Source organism: Carettochelys insculpta, chromosome 4 (assembly GCF_033958435.1).
Source record: "Carettochelys insculpta isolate YL-2023 chromosome 4, ASM3395843v1, whole genome shotgun sequence".
NCBI lineage: Eukaryota > Metazoa > Chordata > Testudines > Carettochelyidae > Carettochelys > Carettochelys insculpta.
In genome coordinates, this window is record NC_134140.1 from 123,114,837 (window position 1) to 123,141,992 (window position 27,156).

General features: G+C 42.2%; 1 protein-coding gene across 3 annotated transcripts in view; it reads left to right on the forward strand.

The window, feature by feature from the left end:
- The first annotated feature begins 16,157 nt into the window (after nt 1-16,157).
- WDFY3 (WD repeat and FYVE domain containing 3) overlaps nt 16,158-27,156 on the forward strand; it is a 284,323-nt gene continuing 273,324 nt past the window's right edge. For all 3 annotated transcript variants that reach the window (XM_074993680.1, XM_074993682.1, XM_074993681.1), the window contains exon 1: nt 16,158-16,372. The gene's annotated coding sequence lies outside the window, so the exon portion shown is untranslated. The remainder of the gene's footprint in view (nt 16,373-27,156) is intronic.

Genomic DNA, 27,156 nt, shown 5'->3' on the forward strand with positions numbered 1-27,156 from the left:
TGGGGTGAGCCACTGGCAGACCTCGAGAAACGTCTGCTGGCGCATGCGGATGTTCCGGAGCCACATATCGTCATCCCACTCCCGCATGATGAGCTGCTCCCACCACTTGGAGCTGGTGGGGTAGCTCCAGAGGCGGGGGAGCAGCTGGTGAGGGAGGAAGAGGGGAGCCCAGTGGTCAGAGGCATCCCTGTCTGCCTCCGGGATGGCCTCCTCTGGCAGGAGCCACTGGGCGGCCTCCCAGGCAGCACCTAGCAGGGCGCTTGCCCCCTGGATGACTACCTGGAGGGCCTCCGCTTCCTGCTGCTGCTGCTGCAGCTGCTGCTGGGTGTCCATATCTGCTGTGACTTGGTCTGTGAGAGAGTGGCTACTGCTCTGCAGACCTTGTGCTGCGCAGGCCGGGTGTGTCTGGGAGGGGTCCTTTAAAGGAGTGGCTTGCAGCTGCCCCGGAAGGGCTAGTGTGCTCTGTGACCTGGTCTGCGGTCTTTCCTGACCCCTTATTTTGAAAGAGGGTGCTTCTGTGTGTGGACGCTCCGCATTTCCTTCCAGGGCGGCTCCTTTCGATGTTCCCTGTCGCTACTTCGACGTTGAACATCGACGTTGCCAGCCCTGGAGGACGTGTAGACGATAGTCATCGAAGTAGCCTATTTCGATGTTCTTACTTCGAAGTAGGTTACTTCAACGTACTGTGCTAGTGTAGATGTAGCCCATATGTTTGAAAGTAAGGGGGAAGCTTCTTACAGGGTGGTGTTGGAGTCAAGGCAGATCTCCTTGTGGCTAATTATGAGCATCCAGACACCAGGGCAATAAGGAGAACACATTGAGGGGCACTGTGAATCAGACAGGGTTTGAAAACCAGTTTCATGAATGACCAGACAATGATGTGATAGTTATGTATATTGTTCTTAACAAGTTGCCCCTTGCTGCACACACACACACACAGGCGTTCGCACGCATGCAGTTAACACAGTGAATAAAGATCCTGTTTTGAAGTAGCAAATTTGTATTTAAGGAACACAGATGAAAAGGCTTTTAGGGCATGATGTCTGATAAGGGTGTGGAGGCAGAGCACAGGGGCAAGTGGCTTATTACAATCCCTCTGTGTAGCAATCAAAGCTATGGGAATGAAAGTCTGCTCCAGGAGACAACTCTGGGAGTGGAGTAAAAGGCTTCCTGGCACTCCTCTCTCCCCCACATTCTAGGATGCCTAAGAGAAGGTCTCACCCTCCCTCTCTACCCTAATTTGCTATAGGTCCAGAAGTTGCCCAATCCTCTTAATTGGCCAAATAAGGAACACTAGATCTGCCCAGTTTGTAACAGGCGCACTCACAATTTTTGCCACCCTTTGTGCAGCCAGGCAAGTTAACAGTGGGAAGTAAATTCCTTTCGGAGGTCTTAAAAGTCTCATAACACTTTCATTAGAAGTACAAAAGGTAGGAAATTACTAACTTATTTAAAAATTCCATTCCTTAAACTTGATTTCAAGTTAAGTAAAGTTTGGTAGGAGACTGTGATCATAAGTTTCATTAGTAGCAGTTAAGCTTTATTTTGCTCTCTCCTTCATTTAAAATGACAGAATTGTCTGATACCAGTATACTTATAATTAACTTTGGTTAACAAATTTGTTGCCTAATGAACAGTAACTCTCATCCTGTCTCCCCTGTGGATAATACTGTGGCAATCTGAAATATTTAATTTTATCTTTCACTGAGTGCAGGCTGGGCCTCCCTAGGTCGGCACCCACAGGATCTGACTGGTCCCAAATGAGATAACTTTGCTGGACCAGGGGAGGTCAGTGTTGGCCCCTCTGCTGCTGGCCTTCAGGCTCTTCCATGGGACTTCCAGTCTCCCAGCTGCCAGCCCCTGTTCCTAGGCTCCCTTCATGGCAGCTGACCCTGCTACTGACCCAGGCCGCTGGGCTCTACTCCTGCCCCAGCCAGACTCCCTGCCCCCTGGCTGCAAGTCTGGCTCCACTACCAGCCGAGGATGGGCTCCCAAATGCCAGTCCCCCTGCTGACAGGCTGCTTGCTCAGCTCTGCGCCCAGCCACAGGACTGGCTCCATTCCTGGCCAGCAGCCCTCTCAACAGTTGCCAGTCTGGTTCAGCTCTCAGCTGCCACAAGCTCCCAGTTGCTGGGCACCCACCCACTGGCCAAGTTTTGCTACTGACCCCAGCCAGATTCTGGCCACTGGCCCAGGTCTGCTCCTAGCTTCAGGCCTCTTTGCCGCTCCCTTGCGCTCAGCTGCCATAGTTCTCTGGTCCACAGATGTTCCTGGATCAGAGAGGTGCAACATGAATCTTGACCTGTTTGGAAACAAGAGTTGGTTAATTAATATGGTGTGCACTCACACCACTTTTTTGTTGGGCTCTTAAACTTATCTTTAGATCCCTAGCTTTAGGCACTGACATTTGAAAACCTTGGCTATTATTTCTAAGATGAGGGTGCCGTTTTTACAATGCTTTATGCAACTGTTTAAAAATGCATAATTCTCTGTCTGTTTTGAAATTGCATGACATTTTCATAATAAAGGGAACTTTTTAAAATTCCCCAAATAAACTTTGATCCAAAGTCTCAAGCTTACAGAAATGTTCTGGGAGCCTTATCAATGGATTTTCCTTTGTGACAATTAGCTATAAAGAAAGTTATGGCTACTTTCCTAAAACACTGTTATTACCCAACTAAGCAATGTTGTCTCAGCAATTGAGACCTTAGTGAATCTATTGCACTGGAAGAGAGAAGGGACATATTGTACCCTCATGTGTAATTTCTGACATCACAGTGTAGTGTACAAATATCAGATATAAGGCTTCAGGGAGGAAAGGTGTTCCAGAGCTGATGAAATCTGAGTTTTGAATAATACTGTATTGCCTTTCTTTTCTTGACTTTGACCCCATGTGTCAACCATTTGACTTTAACTATGTGATGGGGCTTAACCCCCTTGCCATCACTTGTGAGGCCAGGAGAAGTACCCAATTCGTCACAGGGGAGTGAATGTTTGCCTCTTTCTTTGAGAAGGCATGTAAGCATACTCAGGGAGCTCACTGGAAGAAACCCTTCAGAGAAGAGAAAAGAAGAGAAGACTCTCTGATAGAGTGAAACCCTGGACTAGGTCTTAAAAGGCATACCACCAGGGATTTATAGTGAAGTCTGGGAAGGGTGAAAGGGCTGTTAACTTGAAGACAAGTTTGAACCTTTATTTAGGAATCAGTTTTATCCCACGAGTGCTTGTTTAGATGTCGGCTGTGAAAGCCACTGCAGAACAAGGAAGTAACCAGTAGATGAGTATGGACAGGCATAGTGTCATGTAATATTGAAAGGGTTACATAACAGCTTGTTCACAGTTCACAGGTATGTTAAACAATAGTTGTAGATAGAGCGTAAGACAAATTATCGACTTGAAACAGAATGAGGATACTGAAATGAAATGGTATAGGTTTGTGCAAATTAAATACATGATAATACTCACTGTAGTCACGGTCTCAGCTTGATATCCTCCAAAAAACACAACTTCCCCACACCCTGAACCAAACTCTCTGGTCCTTCATTGAGCAAGGCTACTAGTGACATCAGTGGGAACTTTGATCAATTAAGGACCACAAAATTTGACTTACCATACTGAGCTATTGGTTTAGTATTGTTAAAGTGATACTAAATAATTTCCTGCAATATTATGGGTTTTCTCTGAAACTATATTTGGCCTTATTTTTATTTCAGTGCTAAAAGACCCATACCTCGAGGAATCAAAAGCTAACATGTAGGTGACTAATTTGTGGGGTCTCTCTGTGCATCTTATGAATTCTGGCTGCTTAGGGAAGTAGGTCTTAGGAAAATTATTTTATGGAATGCCTTTGCAAAAAGACAAGGGGGTGACATTTTTATTGGACCATTTTCTGTTGATGAGAGAGAGAAGCTTTTGAGACACATGGAGCTCTTTTTCTCTAATATCGTGGGACCAACTGCAGCTACAATAACATTGTAGCTAATCTCTGGCTTTTCAGACTGAGTGTAGATGTAGACTCATGAAAACAACACATTTTCTGTCTAGGCAGCAGATGGCAGCATTCTACCTCATTCAGAGCCTGATCTCCTCTAAGGCTGGGGGTTCTGAACCTTTTTCTTTTAAAGGCCCATCAAACATGTTTTAGAAACCTTGCTGCTCACCTCTGTCACAGCAGTTGTTTTTCTTTATATGTAGAGCTAAGGCCAGTGTTATGGGGTAGCAAGCAAGGCAACTGCCATGACCCCATGCCTCACAGGGCCCTGCAAAGCTAAGTTACTCATGATTCAGTTTTGTCCTGGAATGGTGGGGTTCCGGGGCCGGGGCTTCAGCCCCATGTGCTGGGATGGGCTTGGGTTTTCTGTCCTGGGCCCCACCAAGGCTGATGTTGGCCCTGCTCCCTGGTTGAGAGCCACTGCTCCCTTTGACTGTGTAATACATGCAGGATTGAGGCCTAAGTGGACCATTTGCTTTTCTCTGTTCTTTTAACTGTTACATGTTCTTGCCTGTTGATTAACAATGAGTGTCCCAAAACCCACTTTCCCACCCAAAATCCTCCCAAAACCAATTTAAAGGATCTCTTCAAAATTTATTGGTTCCTATCAACAATTAATTATTTCAATTTCTTTTAATTTATTCACCACTAGTCTTTAGTTTTGTAGGAATCATCATGGTAAGGATCATCAGAATTTTATACTGTATAAAGAATTGTTCTTTATTTTTTGGGCAGGGAAGGGAGGAACCATTTTATATAGTTACCTGTCCACAACTTATATACAAGAATATGCCATTGGTAGATGTTGACACTGTGGAATACACTATAATTCCAAAAGTAAGATGTTTCTTTTCCTTTATTACAAACTTGTATGGCTCAAGTTATTCTCTTACATAAATTAGCCCATTGATTTTAAAATCCTATAGTCAATACTCAGTATTATCTTCAGTAGCTTTGCCTTAATATCATTAACGCCATAATATTGCACTGTGAGACAATTACACATAAAGAATATTAAGAGTTATGTAGGTAGCAAAGTCAAACATGTCAAGGTTAGGAAAGATTGTCAGTTTTCAGTACAACCTTAATTCTGTTCCTTTGTGTGTTCACTATATTTTCTGACAGAAGAAGGGTGGGTCTATGGAAATAATAGTATATGATCATTTAAAACAGGCATGTCCAACCCGCGGCCATGGACAGCTAGTAATGCGGCCCCACAAGATCATAAACTTTTAACATTATTATGTGATTTATATACATTAACTATATTATATATTTTATATGTGGCCCAAGACAATTCCTCTTCACTCAATGCAGCCCAGGCAAGCCAAAAGGTTGGACACCCATGATTTAAATAAAGACAGAATCATACTGTATGACTACTTCTGCACTTAGAGAAAACTTCAAAATAGCCATGCTAATTGCCATTTCGAAGAATACTAATGAGGGGCTGAAATGCATATTCAGCACCTCATTAGCATGCTGCTGGCTGCGGCACTTTGAAATTGCGGCTTTTCGCTCCCATGCAGCTCATCCAGATGGGGGTACTTTTCAAAAGGACCCCGCCAACTTCGCAATCCCCTTATGCCTATCTGCTGATCTTCCTTTCATCTGCTGATAAGAACAAGGGGATTTCAAAGTTGGCGGGGTCCCCATCTGGACGAGCTGTACAGGAGCGAAAAGCGGCAATTTCAAAGTGCTGGGGCTGGCGGTGTGCTAATGAGGTGCTGAATATGCATTTCAGCACCTCGTTAGTATTCTTTGAAATGGCCATTAGCATGGCTCTTTCGAAGTTTTCTCTAAGTGTACACACAGCCTATATGAATAAGGGGCAGAATAAAGGTTGCCCAAGCCACTGTAAATTTAACATTTCCTAAGGCTTAAGTCCTAGATTTTGCAACCCTAACTACTTTTTGAACAGATTTTTGTTTTTTATCATTTTCCTAGAGCAGCCGGCAGACTGTATGAGCTCTTTTTCTTTCATGTGCAAACTGTAACTACTTCTATCCATAAATCATGGGCAGGGCTTGATCTCTAACACATCAGCAAAAGTACTTCTTGAGCTACAGGCCTAACTCTAGGATTACCTCTACACTAGAACCATCTACAGAAGTTACTGTTGGAAGAGATGTTACGACAAAACTTCTGTGGATCAATCTTTGATCTGCTCTGTTGACAAAAGGGCAGCTGGAGGAGCTACACCGCTTCTTTGTCAATAATTTATGTCAACAAAACTTGCAGAGCATCTACACACAAAATGTGTTTTGTTGACAAAACCCCAGCTTTGTCTTCCAAACTCATGTAGATGTAACCTCACAGTTTAAGGTGGTCAGCTTTCCTAGAAGGATAGACTTGATCCCATTGCTGCAAATGTCTGGGCCACCCATTTGGGAAAGCTGACAAGCCTATCACAATTCCCTGATGTTCCCAGGATAGTGGTCCTGCCCCCTGCTCATGTAATGCGTTAAATTTGATCTGAGTCTTGAGCAACTTTGGCAGGTTGCCTACGTTTTTCTAATGCACACAAGTGAGAAAGGAAATTTAATACTTTATATTTCAGGCAGATCTTACTGGAATTTCATGGGACAAAGGCAGATTTTCCCCTGCTGAATATCAAAGGCTTTCTGTAAACAATTATTGTAATACAGCTTCATAAACAAAAGGTCACAAGAACCTTTTACAACAGAAATTGTTAAGCAACCTACATGTAGGAGTCATTGCCATTTGCCGTATCATAAATACTCTCACGACTTTTTAAAAACTCTGTGGTTTTTTTTCAAAATGTAATTTTCCTGCAATTTTGGAAATGCCAACACAGCAATATAGCTAATGTATGAGATCCAGACTAGTCTAATTTTGCTTACTAAACCACATAAAGCACTGCAAATCAACAGTGCAAACATAAAGGTGATTAAAAGACAAAATTTCCACTGACACTGATGGGAATTCCACTTGATTAGACAGTAGAACTAGTTCCATCTTAAATTTTAATATTCTAAGGTGGTGGTAGTTAATAGGTAAATAATTCTTAAATTATATCATGATTTTTTAAAAATGAGTGCAATTATTTGCACACAATTGCTTTGTAAAGTAGAAAAAATGGTGTTGGAAATACCTTCTTTTCTCTAATTATAGTACTGTAATTACCCTACAGAGCACTTTCTCTGAAAAAGGTAAGCAGTTAATCACAATGTGTTCTGTAAAAGAAGGATGTTGAGAAAGTGGGAAAAAAATTATCTGGCAGCACTCAATAGGACACTTTCACTTACTGTTTTAGACTTGTGACAATTAAAATATCACAACTATAAATAGGAATATTAATAAAGCATGACATAGAAAGGAGAATAAAATAACATATTGTAAACGCAGTCACACTTTTATAGCTAGTATATAAATTGGTCATACAACTCCCAGTGCTCTCTGAAGAGTTTTGTGTGCTTTCTCAACTTTATTTGCAGCTGATCAACTCAGACAAGGATATTTCACAAGTTAGTGTTGCCATACTTGATTTTTGTACCCTGAAATTGTCTTGGAAAAACAATTGATATTCATTTATGTCAGAAAAGATGAAACCGTCTTTAAGCACATCTGTGCTGGAACTAAGTCTTATTTATTTAATAAACTTCAGCTGCAGGTAATAGCTTACCTCGTGCTTTGACACCGTAAGCATAAGTTATTTTCCTCCAGGCCTACTTTGAGTATTTTTATTCCAAAAGGAACTGAATTCTGGATGGTGCTCTGGGTACCTGTTAATAAACTTAGATAAGAAATTGCATAGTGGGGACATGCAACAGGAGAAAATAGTGAACCTATTCTAGTGTATGGGGGAAAAATGCTAAACCTGATGTGTGGAGTACATATGCAGACATTCACAGAGCTCACGTCACCAAATAATGGGCTTGTTCCCAATTAAATCAGTAGTTCTGTTTCTTTAACAGGAACAGACTTCCACCCTTTTCTGACCAGGGAAATCTCCATTTTGTGATCATGTATCCAATGTAAGTGCATGTTAAAACCAGTTTCTGCAATGTGTACATGGCTCCACTTTGGTGACAGCAGTATAAACCCATCCCTTGAACAAGCTAGCAGATGGGTAAGAAGCAGGAAGAATGTGAAGTCCTAATAAATAAATACAACTATGACATAATTGCTATCACAGAGACTTGATGGGATAACACATGATTGGAATATTGGTATAGAAGGGAACAGCTTATTCAGGAAAGAACAGGCAGGATAAACAGGAAGGAGATGTTGCCTTATATATTAAAAATGTGCACACCTAGACTGAGGTGGAGGTGGATGCATGTGAGTGGAGAGCCTCTGGGTTTGGTTAAAGGGGGGTGAAAATCAAAGGTGATGTCGTGCTAGGGTCTACTACAGAGCACCAACTCTGGTAGAATTGGGTGAGGCTTGTTCTAAGCAACTAACAAAATCATCCAAAGTGCAGGATTTGATAGTAGTTTCCCAAGCATATGTTGGAAAACTAACACAGCAAGGCACAGACTATCCAGAAAGCTCTTGGACTGCACTGATGAGAATTTTTTTGTTTTAGAAGGTGGAAAAAGCTACTGGGGGTGGGGCGGGTAACAGTTCTAGATTTGATTTTAATAAATAGGGAGGAACTGGATGAGAATTTGAAAGTGGGTGGCAGCTTGGGAGAAAATGACCATGAAATCATAGAGTTCATGATTCTAAGAAATGGGAGAACAGAAAAATAAAGAAAATGGATTTTAGGAAGGCAGATTCTGGTAAACCCTAGAGAGCTGGTAGGTAAAATCCCATGGGAAGCAAGACTAAGACAGAAAACAACTGAAGAGAGTTGGCAGTTTTCCCTAAGGGCCCAAAAGCAAGCAATACCGCTGCATAGGGAAGGTAGAAAGTATGACAAAAGACCACCTGGGCTTAGTCAGGAGATCTTGAATGATTTCAAAATCAACAAGGAGTTATAAAAAGTAGAAATCAGGAGAAATTACAAAGGGTGAATATAAGCAAACAATATGGCTGTGTCTACAACTGCACTCCTCTTTTGAAAGAGGAATGAAAATGAGGGAAATAAAAATGCAAATGAGGCACTGATTTATATGTCTCATGCTTTGTTTGCATAATCTCTTTTTGGAAGAGATGCTTTTGGGAAAAAAAAAGCAGTGTAGGCAAGGCTCTTTCAAAAATAAACCCCATCTTTGAAAGAACCCTTCTTCCTATTTTGTTTCAGGAAGAACTGTTCTTTCGAAGATGGGGTTTATTTCTGAAAAAGCCCCATCTACACTGCTTTTTTTCCTTTTGAAAGACACTCTTCTGAAAAGAGATTATGCAAGTGAAGCACAAGATATGTAAATCAGTGCCTCATTTAATTCCTCTTTTGAAAGAGGAGTGACAGTGTAGACACAGCCGACATGGATGCAGGGGCAAGCTTAGAAAGGCAGAGGCATAAAACAAGCTCAAACTAGCTACAGAGGTAAAAGCTGTATCTACACTAAAGAGTTTTCTAGACAAAACTGGGGTTGTGTTGACAATGCTTGGAGCAAGTACACACAAAATGCAGTTTGTTGACAGAAACTGTTGACAAAAAAGCTGTGTAGATGGTTCACAGAGCAGATCAAAAGATTAATCAGCTTTTATGTGTAGACGTGATTTATCGACAGAAGTTTTGTCAGAACATCTCCTCTGACAGTAACTTCTGTAGAGAGATGTTTCTAGTGTAGATGTAGCCTGTATAAATATATTAGAAGCAAGAGGAAGACCAAGGACAGGGTAGGCCCACTGCTCAGTAAGAAGGGAGAAACTATATCAGGAAAGTTGGAAATGGCAGAGATGCTTAACGACTTCTTTGTTTTTGTCTTCATCAAGTCTGATGCAGATATGCCCAACGTAGTGAATGCTAGTGGGAAGAGGGTAGGTTTAAAGGATAAAATGAAAACAAAACAATTTTAAAAGTACTTAGAAAAATTAGATGTCTGTAAGTCACCAGGGCCCGATGGAATGCATCCTAGAATACTCAAGGAACTGATAGAGGTGGTTATTGGAACCTTTAGCTATCATGTTCGAAAAGTCCTGGAAGTCGGGAAAGAGGCCGGAAAAGAGCAAATATAGAGCCCATCTATAATAAGGGGGAAAAAAAACAACCCAGGAAACTACAGACTACTCAGTTTAACTTCTGGGCTGGGAACAATAATAAAGCAAGTAATCAAGGAATTCATCTGAAAATATCTGGAAGAAAATAAGGTGATAGCTTTCAGCTAGCATGGATTTGTAAAGAACAAATCATGCCAGGCCAATTGGATAGCTTTCTTTGACAGGATAACAACTCTTGTGCATAAGGGAGAAGCAGTGGATGTGGTATACTTAGACTTTAGTAAGGCATTTGATACGGTCTTGCATGATCTTATCAATAAACTGGGCAAATGCAACTTAGATGAGACTACTATAAGATGGGTGCATAACTGGCTGGATAACTGTTCTCAGAGTGTAATTATTAATGGTTCCCAGTCATGCTGGAAGGGCATAACAAATGGGGTTCTGCAGGGGTCTTTGGGACCTGTTCTATTTAATATCTTCATCAGTAATGTAGATACTGACATAGAGAGTATGCTTATTAAGTTTGCAGATGATACCAAGATGGGATGGGTTGCAATTGCTTAGGAGGACAGGGTCATAATTCAAAATGATCTGGACAAACTGGAGAAATGGTCTGAGGTAAACAGGATGAAATTTAATAAGGACAAATGCAAAGTACTCCACTTCGGAAGGAACAATCAGCTTCATACATATGAAATGTGAAGTGACTGTCTAGGAAGGAGTACTGCGGAAAGGGATTTAGGAGTCATAGTAGACCACAAGCTAAATATGAGTCAACAGTGTAATGCTGTTGTGAAAAGAGCAAACATGATTCTGGGATACATTAACAAGAGTGTTGAGAGCAAGGCACGAGAAGTCGTTCTTCCGCTTTACTCAGTGTTGATTAGGCCTCTATTGGAGTATTGCGTCCAGTTCTGGGCACCATATTTCAAGAAACGTGGAGAAATTGGAGAAGGTCCAGAGACAAGCAACAAGAATAATTAAAGGTCTACAGAACATGAGCTATGAGGGAAGACAGAACTGGGTTTGTTTAGTTTAGGAAAGAGAAGACTTAGAGGGGACATGATAGTGATTATCAGGTACGTAAAAGAGGGTTACAAGAAGGAGGGGAAAAAATGTTCTCCTTAGCCTCTGAGGCTAGAACAAGGAGCAATGGGCTTAAACTACAGCAAGAGAGGCTTAGGTTGGACATTAGGAAAAACTTCCTAACTGTCAGGGTGGTTAAACACTGGAATAAATTGCCTAGGGAGGTTGTAGAATCCCCATCACTGGAGATATTTAAGAGCAGGTTAGATAGACAGCTATCGGGGATGGTCTAAATAGTGCTTGGTCCTGCTGTGAGGGCAGGGGACTGGACTTGATGACTTCTCGAGGCCCCTTCCAGTTACAGTGTTCTATGATTCTATGATCCAAATGCCAACATTGATGAATTAAGCAAACAACTGAGAAACACCCATGTTAGGGAACGGATGTCACTGAAAGCAATATCTTTTGCTCTCTTAGTTTTCTACTTTTGCTCTCTCATAGTTTGTTTCCTTTTTGGGTGCATTCAATATTATAACATTTCACAATTGCCTTATCTATATACGTGCCTGAGGTCAGTAGCTAGGGCCCCAGTCTTGTTCCCACTACAAATTGAAATGCTCTTTATTTTTAACATCTAAGGTGTAGAGAGTTATAGCCATTAGGAAATATAGATGTATTCTGTCAAGTTTAAGACAAGTAGTTTGCAACTGGGATTGCTAAGAAACTAGGAGAAGACATTTTCTTCTTCAGCTAAGAATACCTAAGCATCTAACTTCATATTGTGCTTTCTGTGGGATAAGAGGGAGGGTCCTCTCTTGGATTGGTAACTGGTTAAAAGATCAAAAACAAAGGGTAGGAATAAATGGTCAGTTTTCAGAATGGAGAGAGGTAAATCATGGTGTCCCCCAGGGGTCTGTACTGGGACCAGTCTTATTCAACATATTTATAAATGATCTGGAAAAAGAGGTAAACAGTGAGGTGGCAAAATTTGCAGATTACACAAAACTACTCCAAATAGTTAAGTCCCAAAAAGACCGTGAAGAGCTGCAAAAGGATCGTAATAAATTGGGCAACAAAATGGCAGACAAAATTCAATGTTGATAAATGCAAAGTAATGCACTTTGGAAAATATAATCCCAACTATACATATGAAATTATGGGGTCTGATTAGCTGTTACCACTGAAGAAAAAAAATCTTGGAGTCACTGTGGATAGTTCTCTGAAAACATCCACTCACTGTGCAGCGGCAGTCAAAAAAGCTAACACAATGTTGGGAAACATTAAGAAAGTAATAGATAAGACAGAAAAGGTCATATTACCTTTATATAAAACCATGGCATGTCCACATCTGGAATACTGTGTACAGATGTGGTTGCCCCATCTCAAAAAAGATATATTGGAATAGGAAAGAGTTCAGAAAAGGGCAACAAAAACGAGCAAGGATTTGGAATGTCTGCCATATGAGTAGAGATTAATAAGACTGGGACTTTTTAGCTTGGAAAAAAGACAATTAAAGGTTGATATGATAGAGGTATATATAACCATGAGTGGTGTTGTGAAAATAAATAAGGAATTGTTATTTACTCCTTCTCACAACACAAGAACTAGGGGTCACCAGATAAAATTAATTGGCAGCAGGTTTAAAACAAACAATAGGAAATATTTTTTCATACAATGCACAATTAACCTGTGGAACTCCTTGCTGGAGAATAAGTATCAGAGAGATAGCCGTGTTAGTCTGTATCTTCGAGAACAACGAGAACTCCTGTGGCACCTTACAGACTAATATTTTGGCGCATAAGCTTCCGTGGGCAAAGACCCGCTTCGTCAGAGACATGAGCATATCTGTGAAGCAGGTCTTTGCCCATGAAATCTTATGATCTGAAATATCTGTTAGTCTATAAGGTGCCACAGGACTTCTTGTTATGCTTGCTGGAGAATGTTGTGAAGACCAAGACTATAGCAGAGTTTAAAAAAGAACTAGACAAATTCATGGGGGATATGTCCATCAATGGCTATTAGCCAGGATGAGCACGGCGAGTGTCCCTAGCCTGTTTGCCAGAGGCTGGAAATGGGCAACAGGGAATTGATCACTTCACGATTACCTGTTCAATTCATTCCCTCTGGGCCCCCTGGCATTGGCCACTGTCGGGAGACAGTATACTAGGTTTGACAGACCTATTGTCTGACCCAGTATGGCTGTTCTTATATTATGTAATAGCTTATATTTAAATTACTGTAGGATAAAACATACTGCACAACTTTTTATTAGTACAATAATCCCTCAAAAAGTGTGATTTCAAGTTGCGCTTAACTTGCATTAACGTGAGTTAAGCGCAACACAAAATCCTGCTCCCTCTTGCCCTGGTTTAACTCCCCCTGGCCCGCACAGCCCTGGTTCAAACCCACCCTGCGTGGCTCTGGCTCACTAGCCCCCATGTCGACCTCCAGCTCACCCTCCCCCATGCCTGGCTCAATCCCCCAACAGGGGCACGCAGCCCTGGGTCAATTCCACCCCCTCCCTCCCCTGCACCCCTAACCCACCCCAAGCTTAAGTTCCCTACCCCCTCCCATTCTGCCGGGGAAAAAAGCTGCTCCTCGACTTATGTGAAATTCAAGTTATGTGAGGGTGCATGGGAATGCAACCCTCACATAATTTGAAGGACTACTGTATGTCGACTATTTCTGAATGAGGAGAAATGCTCTTGCCAGTACACTGAGAGCACGGATTCTGGCAGATTAATTCTCTGATAGAAAGAGTCTTCTAGCAAAGACAAACTTCCATAGTGCAGATCTAGAGAACATGTAGAGATAACCACTTTGCTGATGCTTAGGAACCTGTTCCTGCTCACTGCAATTTTACTTTTGCCCTTAATGGAATCAGGATTTGGCTGGAGAGCAGGGTATACAATAGCATAGTACATGCTGTTCACTGCAGCCTGAACAAGCAGGCCATTTTCCAACAACTCCAGCTCCTATTTAACAGTCTGAATAACATCTGCCTTTCAGAGGAGCTTCTACTGAGGAAAACTGAGCAGTAGATGTTGAGTACTTCTAAAAGTACTTCTAAATACAAGCTGAGCAGTTAGCATCAGATTTCCTACTTGACTTGAGATGTGGGGGATGCAGGTCGAACCTCTTTAATGCAATACACTATTGTCCAGCAACATCCGTAATCTGGCATGATTTTAGTTAGCCGCATGCCCAAATTTTCCACAGTCCCATAAAGTTTGTTTTCAGCCACCAGTCCTGGCTCTCAGTGTTCTGTGCTATTATTTAGCTGTAATTTACACCTGAATGTTCCCTAAGAGCTCAGTAAGCAGTGGAAGTGTTGGTAATGCTGATAGACAACACTGACCTCCCACAGTCTAGCAAATTCCTTCATCCTGCAATGGTGAGGTCCCAAGGGTGCTGGATTAGAGAATTTCAACCTGTACTTGCACACCTGTGCAATATATTGTACCTGGTTAGTAACTGTACTTAATAAATTGAGCATTTTAATGATTGAAGTATGGCCTAATGAACTACCTCATGCTTCACAGATTGCTGAACATTAAAAGGAGATTCTGTCTTGTTCCATTTAAAGTGTCCCTTCCTGGCAGGGTCTAACCCTTAATTATGAAACCATTAAAATTAACACTGAAGTATGATAAATAGGAGTTTGTCAGACATAAATTTTCTTGCAGCTATACAGTATAGAAATAGTATATTTCTTTTTGTGTGTAACATTCATCCTGGTCATTTGATAGCTTTCTTAAAATTAATATGCACTTTTTTTGTTTGCAGAAAAGTGAACAGGTTCACCTTTTATTGATAGAATATTTTAAGTTAAAGTTAAACGTGGCTTGAACTTTCAATGTTTTTGTTTTTTCTATGTATCTGCTTTAAATTTCTTCTTTCCCTTTCACTTGGTAAACACATTTCTCAGATTTAAATTTTCCTCACTGACCAATAACTGTTAAATGAGGGGGTCTGTCTCTTCTTCACATCTGCTACTTTTGTTAGCAATTTCATGTCTGGTTCAGTTATTTATTTCTGATAAGCATTCCCAAGTAGTTTCAATATGAAATTAATGAAAGCTCCCGCTCAAGGGAGGGAAAAAGTCCATTTTTCCTGTGGCTTCCTCCTTTTAACAGAATAAAAAAATGAAGTATTAAGATGTGATCAAGCAGCATGCAGGAAGACACAGAAGCTGGTAGCTCTACACCAGTCGTGTGCAAAAAACCAAATTAACAAATGTTCAGCTAATTATCTTTAGTGCCTTAAGCCATGAACACACATCCTTGGATATATGCACTGGAAGCCTCTATTTTCATTTTCCTCCTGTTTAAGGAGAAGGCAGCAGGAGCCAAACTTTGTGGGGAGGTATCAGAGGGGTAGCTGAGTTTGTCTGTACCTTCAAAAACAAGAAGTCCTGGGGCACCTTAGAGACTAACAGAAATGATGGAGCATAAGCTTTCGTGGGCTTTGCATATGCTCCATCATATCTGTTAGTCTCTAAGGTGCCCCAGGACTTCTTGTTGTTTGTGAGAGGTGTTGCTGCTGGGGGGGGGGGGGGGGAAGCAGGACCTTCTGCTTTCGGGGACCTCCATTCCTCCACACCTGCGAGGCCTGCCACCTCCAAAGCGCCCCTGGGCTTGGGGAGCTGCTCCCTGAGGAGCCGGGAGAGACACAACTCGCCAGGCGGGGCTCCAGCCCAAGCAGCGCCAGGCAGAGAGCCGGCAGGGGCGAGCTGGGTGGCGGGAGGCCCAGGATAACAGCCACCCCCGACTCGCTCCCCCAGCGCTGCCAACGGCTCCTTCTGGTGCGGTCGGCAGAGCCACTCCGCGGGTGGGGCTGCCACCTGGGCGTGAAGGGGCGCCCCCAACCCGCGCGGCGTGCGCCGAGCCGCAGTCGGGGTGGGGCGCCAGGGGCCGCGGGGAGCGGAGAAAGCAGGCGGCCGGGCGCGGTGGCTGGGAGGACTCGGGCGAGGGGGAGGAGAGAGGGGCAGGGAGCGAGCCGGGCGGGAGGCGGAGCGGCGGGAGGAGGCAGCGCTTGGAGCCGGGCACTCGGGAAGCGAAGACGGATTAAAATGGCCACCGGCAGCTCCGGGGAGCGGCCCCGGCTGCTCCCGCCGCGTCCGCTCGGCCCAGCCCGCTCCTGATGGGGGAGAGAGGCCAGCGGGGCCTGGGAGCAGGAGCGGCCGAGCGCGGTGGAGCCGGCCAGGGAGTTGCCCGTGGGAGTCTCAGCCTGGGCTATTTATTAATAACTGCCCCGCGCGGGCGGAGCTCGACCCCACCCGGTGAGTCCCCCTGCCAGCCCCGGGAGGGTCGCCCGGCCGCTGGCTGCGCTTGGTCGGTCTCGTTAGCCTCCCCCCGCCTTCCCTAGGCCTCGGCGGCGGCTCCTAGGGATGCTGCGCCGCGCCGCGCCGGGAGCTGCCTCCAGCCCTTCGCAGCCGCCCCGATGAGGGTGGGGGCAGGTAGCGACGCGGGGGCGCGGGGCTGGGCTCGGAGACGAGCCTGGATGCCCGGCCTGGAGAAAGGCAGGTACAGCCGGGCCCTGGTGGCTGGGGGAGAGAGCGGTGGAGCCGCGGCCCTGCAGTGATTTCGTTAACCCTCTGCCTGCTGCCCTTTGTTGTTCCCGGTATGCTTGTTCCGCCCCGCCGGGCCCCCGGGAAGGGCTGCGTGGCGGCCCGCGCGGCAGTACCTTTGTGTGCGGGGGGTGGGGAACGGCGTGTCCTTGCTTTGGTGTCGCGGGAGTGTTTGGCCGCGGGGCGCTCTCCCACTCGGCTTCGGTGGGAGGAGAGGAGAGCTGGGTTCAAAGCAAGGAGGAGTTTTCTTTATGCCTCTGCAGGGCGGAGACAAGAGTAGCGTGGCGGGGGCGGGTACGGGCAGTTGTTTGCTCCCTTTGCAGCTGCAGGCTAAATTCAAGGTTTGGGGCACAGTGTTTCCCAGAGCGCGGCGGGGTGTGTGCCACCAGCGGTATGCCAACGCATTTCCAGGGGTAGGTGCCAGAAAATAAATTACTGAAAACCAGGAGATAAGCACTGGAAGAGGGGTACGCTGATAAGGCCCAAGTCCCAAAAGGGGTGCACAAGTGTGTTAACTTGGAGAGACACTGTTCCGAGAAACTTAAATTCTAGGCTACAATCCTGTAAACTGCACTGCAGAGGTTGACCCCTGCACCTGTTTAGAGCTGGCACTGTTGAGTTTACAAGGCCTTGAAGGATCATCAGGACCTTAGCTTGCATCTTTGATGAACTGCACAGGAGTGTTGGGAATGTTCTGGGGAATATAGTGAAAAGGCAGAAACACAGCTGTGCAAAGAAGGAAGAGCTCTTCCTTTACTCTCGTGCTGTTTCAGAGCTAATCTTGGTGAAGTGTTTTCAGTGGACAGTGTGGTGATCAAAGACTTGAATGTAGAATTTGCATAATATTTTTGTCTTTATGGGTTAATTTGAATTTTGTGTTGTAAAATTTTGAGAGGGCTTGCCTGGACAGCAAGGAAAATTTTTTTCAGTTTTAAGAGAAGAAATATACAGCTTTATTATATGAAGAATATGTTAAGTATTTCCATGGAATAATGCACATAAGCTAAAAACAGCTAAGCATGATTGAATGCTGTTTTGAAGGAATTGAGCAGGTTCATCTGCACTTGCAATTTATCCTCCAGTTTTAAACTTTCTGCTTTTGTAAACTGTTTTTTATTTGCTTGTTTGTTTTAACATTTATGTTGAAGCAAATGGGATTTAAACAGGTTTAGTTTGTTGCTGAATAAAGGCCTAAATGTTGCCGTTACCTGTTTCAATTAATATTTGTAAAATGAAGAAAGTTAATAGAAGGTTCAGTCACATTTTTCTTCAGGTGTTTGGATGACAATTTTAAAACTTTTCAATGCATGAAAAGCCCTGGGAGTCTTTGGTAGACAAGCTCAGTTTGAATAGTAAAATGTTATTATGTAGTAACTTTTTTTTTTTGTTTTTGCTTTTTAGCTGTTAAGGCCCTTGTTAAATGGATTAGGTCAGGCATAATTTCTAAACCATTAGTTTAAGCTCTTCAATAAACAAAAGTAATGCACTTGAAGCACAGGAAATTAAAAAAAAAATACTAAGAATGTTGCATAAATACTGCAAATGAACCAGACCCACTGCTGGCCGTATATGTAAGACTCTCTAGCTAGATGATATAGGACAGAGGTGGGGAACCTCTGACCAGAGGGCTGCATGTGGTTGGTCAGGGTTAGCTGCTGTTAGGGTGTCAGATGCTTTGTTTACCTGAATGTCCTGCAGCTCCCAATGGCTGCGGTTTGCCATTCACAGCCAATGGGAACTGTGAGAAACAGTGTGGGCCAGGCCACTGCATCACCAGCTCCCGCTGGCTGGGAATGGTGCATTGTGGCCCCTGGGAGATGCAGGGTGCTTGTGGACACTCAGGTAAACAGTGTCTGACGGCCTGCCAGCAGCTAACCCAGATGAACTGCAAGCGGTTAGCATGCTCAAAATTCCCTATTCATGGTGTAGCAAGAGTAATTTCAAAGATGATTATTCTAGTAAAACAAATCAAATTAGTAATAGTAGTTATATGCAGCTTTCTTAAGTTTCAAACTTATTATTAAACATATATCTGGATAATCTTTCAGACTAGAAGAACTGCATAACCAAGTCTTAAATTTTGGAAGATTTGGCTGTGTTGCATCCTCCAGTGAAAGTATCTTGCAGGTCTTCTAGTTTATACCCTTTACCAGACAAGGGGTTGGTGTGGTTTTGTGTTTTTTTTTTTCTCATCATGTGTAGGTGTACACTTACAAAAGACTAAAACAAATGCGTGTGTTATTAAAGTTAGATAACAGTAATTGAGGAGGTAGCAATACGGAAATTCCGTTTGTATACGTAGCTGAAGTTCACAATATTTCCTTGAGTATGTGTCAGTGAAGACGATTACTACTTTTGAAAATTCCAAGGAAATAATTCCAGAGCCTTTTTCTTTTGATTGGAGTATTTTTTGCGCATTGTTCTGCCAAACATGAGGCCTTTTCACCAGAAAAGATATAGTAAGTATGTATTTTGTATGGTGGACACACTGAAGCAGGAATAGCAACTTGTATAATAAGCTTCAAAGGTTGTTTTTCATGTCTACTAAAAGGTCTTAACATTTAATGCAGTGTAGTCAGGGAAGCACTTGTTCCATTTACCAATATGTACTAACTTGATTGTTTCTTTGGCTCACAAATAATTCACTTCTGGAGATTCAGAAGGGAACTGCTGCTTAACATGCTTGAAACTGCCTTTTAGCTCTGCTTTCTTGAACAGCAAAGAACCAGAGTCCAGGCTGCTGGGTTCAGAGTGGATAAATTTAAAAAAAAAAAAAAAAATTTTTTTTAATTAAATTGGATTTTGTGAATATTTAAAAAATCACGAATAAAATACTAAATATCTCATTTCAAAATAAGATTTAACTGTAACTATTATCACAAACATGCTACGCCTACACTTACAGTCTCATAAAAATGAATTAATGATTTTAGTTGGTCAAGGCTATCTACAAGCTCTTGCTTTTTTAAAGTTCTGGGTTGTCAATTTACGTATCAGCAGACTAAAGTAATGTTCAAAGACAGACATAGGCTGCCTTCAATTGTTTTCATTCTGTGTTGTTGTACCTGGGCTAAGCGTGGCAGAGGAGTTAAGACATTGTTTAAAGGCAGAGAGGCAACATACAGGAAAGAATGGAGGCAGCACAGAAAAGAACAGTGGAGTGGTCTGGAAAGAAAAAGGGAATTTGTTATTCAGCACAGATGCAGCTTCCTGTATTCCCTTACGCTTTTTCCACAGATAAACAGCCTTCTGGCTTTAAAGGAGACTCGAGCTGGAAATATTGTGAAGAACTACGTTCCTGTGTTGTGTTTTTTTTTTTTTTTTTTTTTAAAAAAAGTGGGGGGAACAAGTCAAATGTAAGTAGTGCAAGATGATGATTCAGGCCTTGCTGCAAGAATGCAAAACCATAAGGAAAACTGCTTATTTGGAGAAAATGATGGGGACATGTCTGAAGAACAATGTGGATCAACTTTGCAATGCCTCAGTCTTCAGGCCTCTCTGCCTTTTAGTATGTGTGTGTGGTTTTTTTTTTTTTTTTAAACAATGAAATATCCCAAGCTGTTTGCTGTGTTGGATGTTGCTTTAAAACAAAAACCTTTAGTTTAGTTTAGCTTAAGCTAATCCTTATGTTAGAAAGCTGGAGTAAGAGACATCTAGAGTAGTGTTCAGCAACCTTTATCACCTCATGGCAAACTTCAGCACTCGTTATAATTTCATGACATGGCCTCTATATATATATAAACCCAAACCCCTCTTTGTCCCCCAGAGCCAGGCACCCCCAGCCCTCTGCTATAACCCTATCCCCCTCCCCTTATCCAGAGCCAGGCATCCCCAGCTCCCTGCTATAACCTAGTTCCCCACCCCTCCACCAGAGCCAGTCGCTCCCAGCCTTCCCCCTACTCTAACTAGATGTTGCCACCCCAGAGCCACTGCTGTCACGAACTTCTCCCACCAAATGGTGAGGTGCATGCTCAGAGTGGCATATGGCGCTCCTGGTGCATGGCTCTGAGACACACTAAGCTCTGCTTCGCGGCACACCAGTGTGCTATGGCACCCCGGTTGCAGAGCACTGATCGAGAGGTGCCAGTTGCCCCGAGCGTCATTTTCTTATTTTATATTGCATAATGTGTGCAGTTTATTGTGGAAGAATGTGTTGATGCTATAAGGCTATACCCTTTTGCACTTCAGCATATCTCAGCTTTCCCAGATGAGTGTCCTCTTATGCTTCTTTTCAGGAAGGCTTACTTAAATTAAGTGCACCCTAAGCACAGTCTTAAATTTTTTGGTAACTTGGAAGCAGATCAGCATCAAAATGACAAGGGAGTGGGGAAGATAAAAGCTAGTTGTAGAAGTTTTAAAGACACTGTATATTTAGTGGTCTGAGGACTTCTCTGTTAATGACATTTGAAAATAAAAATAAAAGTTTGACAGCCATCAGCAGGCAACTCAGGTGACTGCTGCAATTGCAAATATGAAATGTTTATGTAACATTTGATTTAGTTTGATAAAACAATAAGTGCTATTGTGTCAGTGTGTGAGAGTTAGTTTTTACCATTCCTGATTTACTGCTGCATCTGTAGTTTGACACAGGTAAACTGTATTATGCAATATTTTCTAAATTAATAAAAGTCAGATTATCTAAACAGTTACATGGTGTAGCCTCGATGGTGCAATTTACAGCTCAGGTCATCATTTTAATGTGTTTTAGTGGTCAGATTTGGATCATTGTTTGAAGTAGTATGTGAAGTATCAGTGGGAAGCTGGATATAAGTGATTTTTTGATTTATTTAAATTTCCTTGATTTGAATCAGTCCACCCCACTGCGGCTATGTCTACACTAGCCCCCCACTTTCGAAAGGGGTATGCTAATGAGGCCGCTCGGAATATGCTAATGAGGCACTACAGTGAATATTCAGTGCCTCATTAGCATAATGGCAGCCCTGGCACTTTGAAAGTGCTGCTTTCAATCGCGTGCAGCTTGTCTGCACAGGGTCCTTTTTGAATATACCCTGCACACTTCGAAATCCCCTCATACCTATTTGGTTATGGGAATAAGGGGATTTTTAAGTGTGCAGGATCCTTTCAAAAAGGACCCTGGGTAGACAAGCCACACGTGATTGAAAGCGGCACTTTCAAAGTGCTGTGGCTGCCGTTATGCTATTGAAGTGTTGCATATTCATTGCAGTGCCTCGTTAGTATCCCCCTTTCGAAAGGGCGGGGGCTAGTGTAGACTGTTTTTCTGACACTCAGGCTATGTTCTTTTGGAGTCTAGATTCTGTTTTATTATTATTATTTTAAGTGTAGGTTAATTAAGAGAGCTTTCGGATTTCAAGATTCTGGCCACGTTAATATGCTTGGATGTTTTTCAGAAATTAGTATTAGTGTTGAAATGTTGGTTGGTTGTGTTTGTTTTTTGTTTTTTTTTTTTGGGGGGGGGGGGTGACTTTTTTGACTTAATCCTAAGATTTGCTCAGAATTCAATCAATAACTAGGAGTGGTTGGTGAGCTAAGTATCCTTCAGCTCATGTTTGTCTGGTTTTGTGTGGTTGGAGGTGAACTGCTTGGATACACAAAAAATATCATTTAATTGGGTCCAATAGAAGACAGGTTAATACCATCTTAGTTCAAATTTAAGTGCGTGGGAGTGCCGCTTTAGACTAGATTATACGGGTGGATAAAAAATTGTAGGAAAATAAGATTTTAATGGTTTCAGTTTATAAGACAATGGCAATCTTACAAACCTTAGGAACAAATACAGTTTCCCTTGTTTTAGCGTTAACTTTGGCTATGGCAGAGCTGGGGAGATATTTTCAGAAAAGGCAGTGTGGAGGGGTAGAAACCAGGATTTCTGTCTCTCCTTGAAGTCAGTAGGGGTGTCTTTCTTCTTGACTTAATCAGTGGTTGTTTTCTGCCTTTGTTTAGTGAGGCCTCTAGTCTGAGAACCCACGATAAGCTTTTCTTTTCACATAGTGTGTTTTCAATTTTTTAAATTTGTTTTAGAGTGGTCCCTTAAGGGCCAGCAGGCAATATTGTGCTGAGTGCTGTGTCTTCGATAGAGTCTAAGTTTAGTGAACCACATGTGCCTTGATTTTTGGATGTATAGTATGCACAGGCTTCTTTCTCGAAACATGGACACACTATTTATTATACAGGTAGTTGTGTTGCAGGGTGGGGGTTTTTTGTTTGTTTTTGTCATTTTGGATGACACTTCCACCTCCTAAAATAACCTTCCCCAGACTTGTAAATATTTGTGGAAAAAGACATAGCATAGTCAATGTGATTCAACTGATGCGTTAGAAGTTCTGTCTTCTGAAGCAGTGGGTATTAGAACTGGTAGGACAGAATATTTAAGAGTCTTGCATGTGCTTAGTGGGCACAGAGAAAAAGCCACACTTTCTTTTTTTCTCCCACACCTCTTTATTTTGTGGTTATGTTATAAGACAGCTTGCTATGGCTGTTTTCTATGGGTTGATCTGAACTTTTATTTCTTTTGCTTATGTGTTTTAAAGGTAAGTCATGGAATTCAGTTAGGCCATGGCTATGCTAGCCTCTGCCTTTCGGAAGGGGCATACTAATGAGGTGCTGCCATGAATATGCAGCTCCTTGTTAGCATAATGGTGGCCAAGCACATGTTGAAAGGGCTGCTTTCAAAATGCATGCTGCCCATGTAGACAGGGGCCTTTGGAGAGGATCCCTGGACTTCGAAAAACGCTTCTTCCCAAAACTGGGCATTTGGCAGGTGTTTTAAAATCTTTCAACATGTTTTTATTGTTTTCTGTTTTAAACAGTGTGTCCTTTATTTTTCAACAATGTTGTCTTTCACTCGTGGTTCTTGACTCTTGACATGTGACTTTTCCCTCTTTTCCATGACCAGGTAGTGACTATTTTCAAAGATTTAGTATAACAGACAGGTACTAGTTACAATTCAGCAAAATATTTTATAATCGCACTTGCTTTGAAGATGCGTAAAACTGTGGGAATATCTGTTGACAATTTGCCATGTCGTAACTTTTTTATCATGCTCTCAAACTGCACAATTTTAATAATTTAAAAATCTAGTTCAAAAAATGTGATCAGATTATTGTAAAATATATTACTAGGAACATGTTAAACATTTCTTGTCCAGCACCTTGGGATCTGGTTGATGCTGAATGAGAGAATGCTGCCCAGTTTTTGTTCCCTGTGTCATCTGTATTGACAACAGGCTTTTGCATACCATTTTTGTAGCATGTGTTGCAAGATATTTACATGCTGGATGTGCTCAGGTTTCCTGTATCCCTTCATGCTTCGGTTAACATTCCAGAGGGCATGTATCCATGCTGATGACAGGTTTTACTCGATAAGGGTCTAAAGCAGTACAGATCAACACATGGACATTTTCATAATCTGAGTCTGATGCCACCAGTAGAAGATGGAACTTCCAGAAAAGAAAATCAGATACTGTAGTTTTCCATTGCAGTGTTGATTTTTGTAATACTTCTGAACGCACACACCATACCTCATCCCTCAGATTTTTGGAATGTATTTCAGATTCTTAATTCTTTGGTCGACTGCTGCAGCTATCTTTAGAAATCTCACATTGGTTCCTTCTTTTCATTCTTGTCAAATCTGCTGTGAAAGTGTTCTGAAATGAACAACATGTGCTGGATCATCTGAGACAGTTATAATATGAAATATATACAGCAAAATGTGGGTGAAACAGAGCACGGGACATACAATTCTCCCGCAAGTAGTTCAGTCACAAATTTATTTATTTAAAGAGCATTGTCAGCATGGAAGCATGTCATCTGGTTTCAGAGCTAAAGCATGAAGGGACTATGAATATTCAGCATACCTGTCATATAAATATCTTTCAATGCTGGATATGATGGTGCCATTTATACACCTGTTCTTACTTCAGTGACATCATAAACAAAAAGTGGTCAGTTTTATCTTCTGTAAATGTAAACAAACTTGTCTTAGCAGTTGACTGAACAAGGAGGAGGACTGATTGGCCTTGTAGATTCTAAGGTTTTACATTTTTATCTTTGAATGCAGTTTTTTGTGCATAATTCCAGATTTGTAAGTTTATCTCTGATAGAGATTGCCCTGCAATACTCGTATGAAGTAAATTAAAGTTTTGCTATTTTACAGTGCAAATATTTGTAAGAAAATAAACATAAAATCACCACTGTACGCTTTGTATGCTGTGTTGTAATTGAAATCATTTGAAATTTTTTGTATGCGTTCTATGATTTAAGTAAATGCTTACCAGCATGATTAATAGTGCGATTAATTATTATAATCATACAGCGGTACTAATCTTTAGGTTATTTCCTATTATAGATAGATGTCTTCAGAACACATAGCTTTGGAGATTTTGATTTTTGGATTTTTTTTAAACACAATCAAACATTCCAAATAATTGTCTTCAACAGGTCTCTTTAAATTTTAATTTCTTAATCTGTAATAATTAATGAGTTTCCCAAGTGCTGAATTCGGTTTTGCAATTGAAAATTGTCCATAATTTCCTTTAGTTTTAATGTTTGACATTGGAGTGGTGGTGATGGGCGTTTGTTCGAGATTTAGGTTATGTCTACACCAGAGATTTTTGTCAACAAAACTTGTGGAGTGTCTGCAAACAAAATGCTTTTTGTCGACAGTCTGTTGACAAAGCTAGGCACTTCTGCCAACAGTTCTCTGCCTCTTCTTGATTGACTAACAAAACTTGACAAAAAAGCTGTGTAGATGCTCCAGGAGGCCTTCTGTTGACAGACAGGGCTTCGGTTCCCTGGGCAGCACTGTTTGCTGAGCTTGCAGTTAGCCATTGTGTTGAGAGAGCAGCCGAGCAGTCTGGCAGCTCTCTGTTGACAGAGCAGATCACTTTTTTTGATCTACTTTTGTGTGTGGATGTGATCTGTCAACATTAGTTTTGCTGGAACATCTCTTCCGACAGTAACTTCTGTTGACAGATCGCTGTAGTGTAGGCATAGGCGTAGCTGTACTGTTTTTTGTTACACAGTAAATCCTCCATTTAACAGACTAATGGGGGGAGGGTTGTCCGTTATTTCTCGTTGTCCCTTGGTTAAATGCGAGGATTTACTGTCGCCCCGGGTTCCCCAGCTCTAGTCCCCCTCAAAAAAAGAAACCCAAACAAAACAAAATCCTTCCCCTCACCAGAGCCTTTGGACCTTGCTGGGACCTCACCACTGCGTGTGGCTGGAGCTGCCTTGTGGTTGGAAGCGGTGCAGCTGGAGCTGTCTTATATCTAGAGCTGCATCTCTGCACACAGATGGACGGGCCACCTTGCAGCCTGGAGGAGCCACTGCTGCCACTGGAGCCTTCAATCAGCCCTCCCACCGGGGGTGGGGTACATATGCAAGTGCCATCTGCCTATATATGTGCCCCACCCCTGGAGGGAGAAGCATGTGGCGGCTCTGGCAGAGGAGGCGGTAGCTCTTCTAGGCTGCAGCAGTGACAAGTCCCTTTTTATGGTTGTGGGGAGGAGTTAGGATTTCACAGACCACAGTGGACTTTGAGAACAATGGGGGATGTCCATGGTTCCAAAGTCTGCTAAATCAGGGTCTTGTAAAATCAAGGGTTTACTGTAGCAAAAGTAAAATCAATTCTTGTGTCTTCATCAGTTCACTTCTGAGGTGCAAGGAATATATCAAGGGCTGTGCCTTCTACCATGCAAATTAACAATAAGAGATACTGCGCTGAGTGGTTCCCAGTAAACCTTTAAGAAACTTTTAAATTAAAAGTACCTGATCATGATTCCCAAGTTAAAAACCCTAAAATACAGTAACAGAGAGAGAACCGTACTAGTCTAGATGCTATCAAAACAAAAAAAGCAGTCCAGTAGCACTTTAAAGACTAACAAAATAATTTATTAGGGGAGCTTTCATGGGACAGACCCACTTCTTCAGATCATAGCCATACAGGCAGAGAGAACCAAAAATAGTAATCAAGGTTGACAAATCAGAAAATGCAGACTTTCCTCATCCAACGTCATATGTGCCAACAATGCCCACATGCTTTGTATATTGGACAGACCTCAAACTCTCTTAGACAAAAAATTAATGGACATAAAACAGACATAAAAACACTCCTGATTCACAAACCTGTCAGCCAGCACCTTAATGGACTGGGCCATTCTGTTACTGACCTGAAAGTCTGTGATTTACTGAAGAGGAATTTTCACAGCAGTTTGGAAAGAGAGGCTGCCGACCTCTCTTTTTTTATATTCAAATTTGACATATTAACACGTGGTTTGAACCGGGATGGGAATTTTCTAGCTCATTATAGGGGCTCTTTTACATACTTTGCTTTATCTAATTCTTGACTCCCCCACCCCACTTCTGCCCCTCTGCTCTCTGATTTGCTCACCTTGATAATATTCTTCTGATTTGTCAACCTTGATTACTATTTTTGGTTGTCTGTGCCTTAAATATTGAGTCCATTCTCATATGAAATATTGAGTCTGATCTGAAAAAGTGGGTCTGTCCTATGAAATC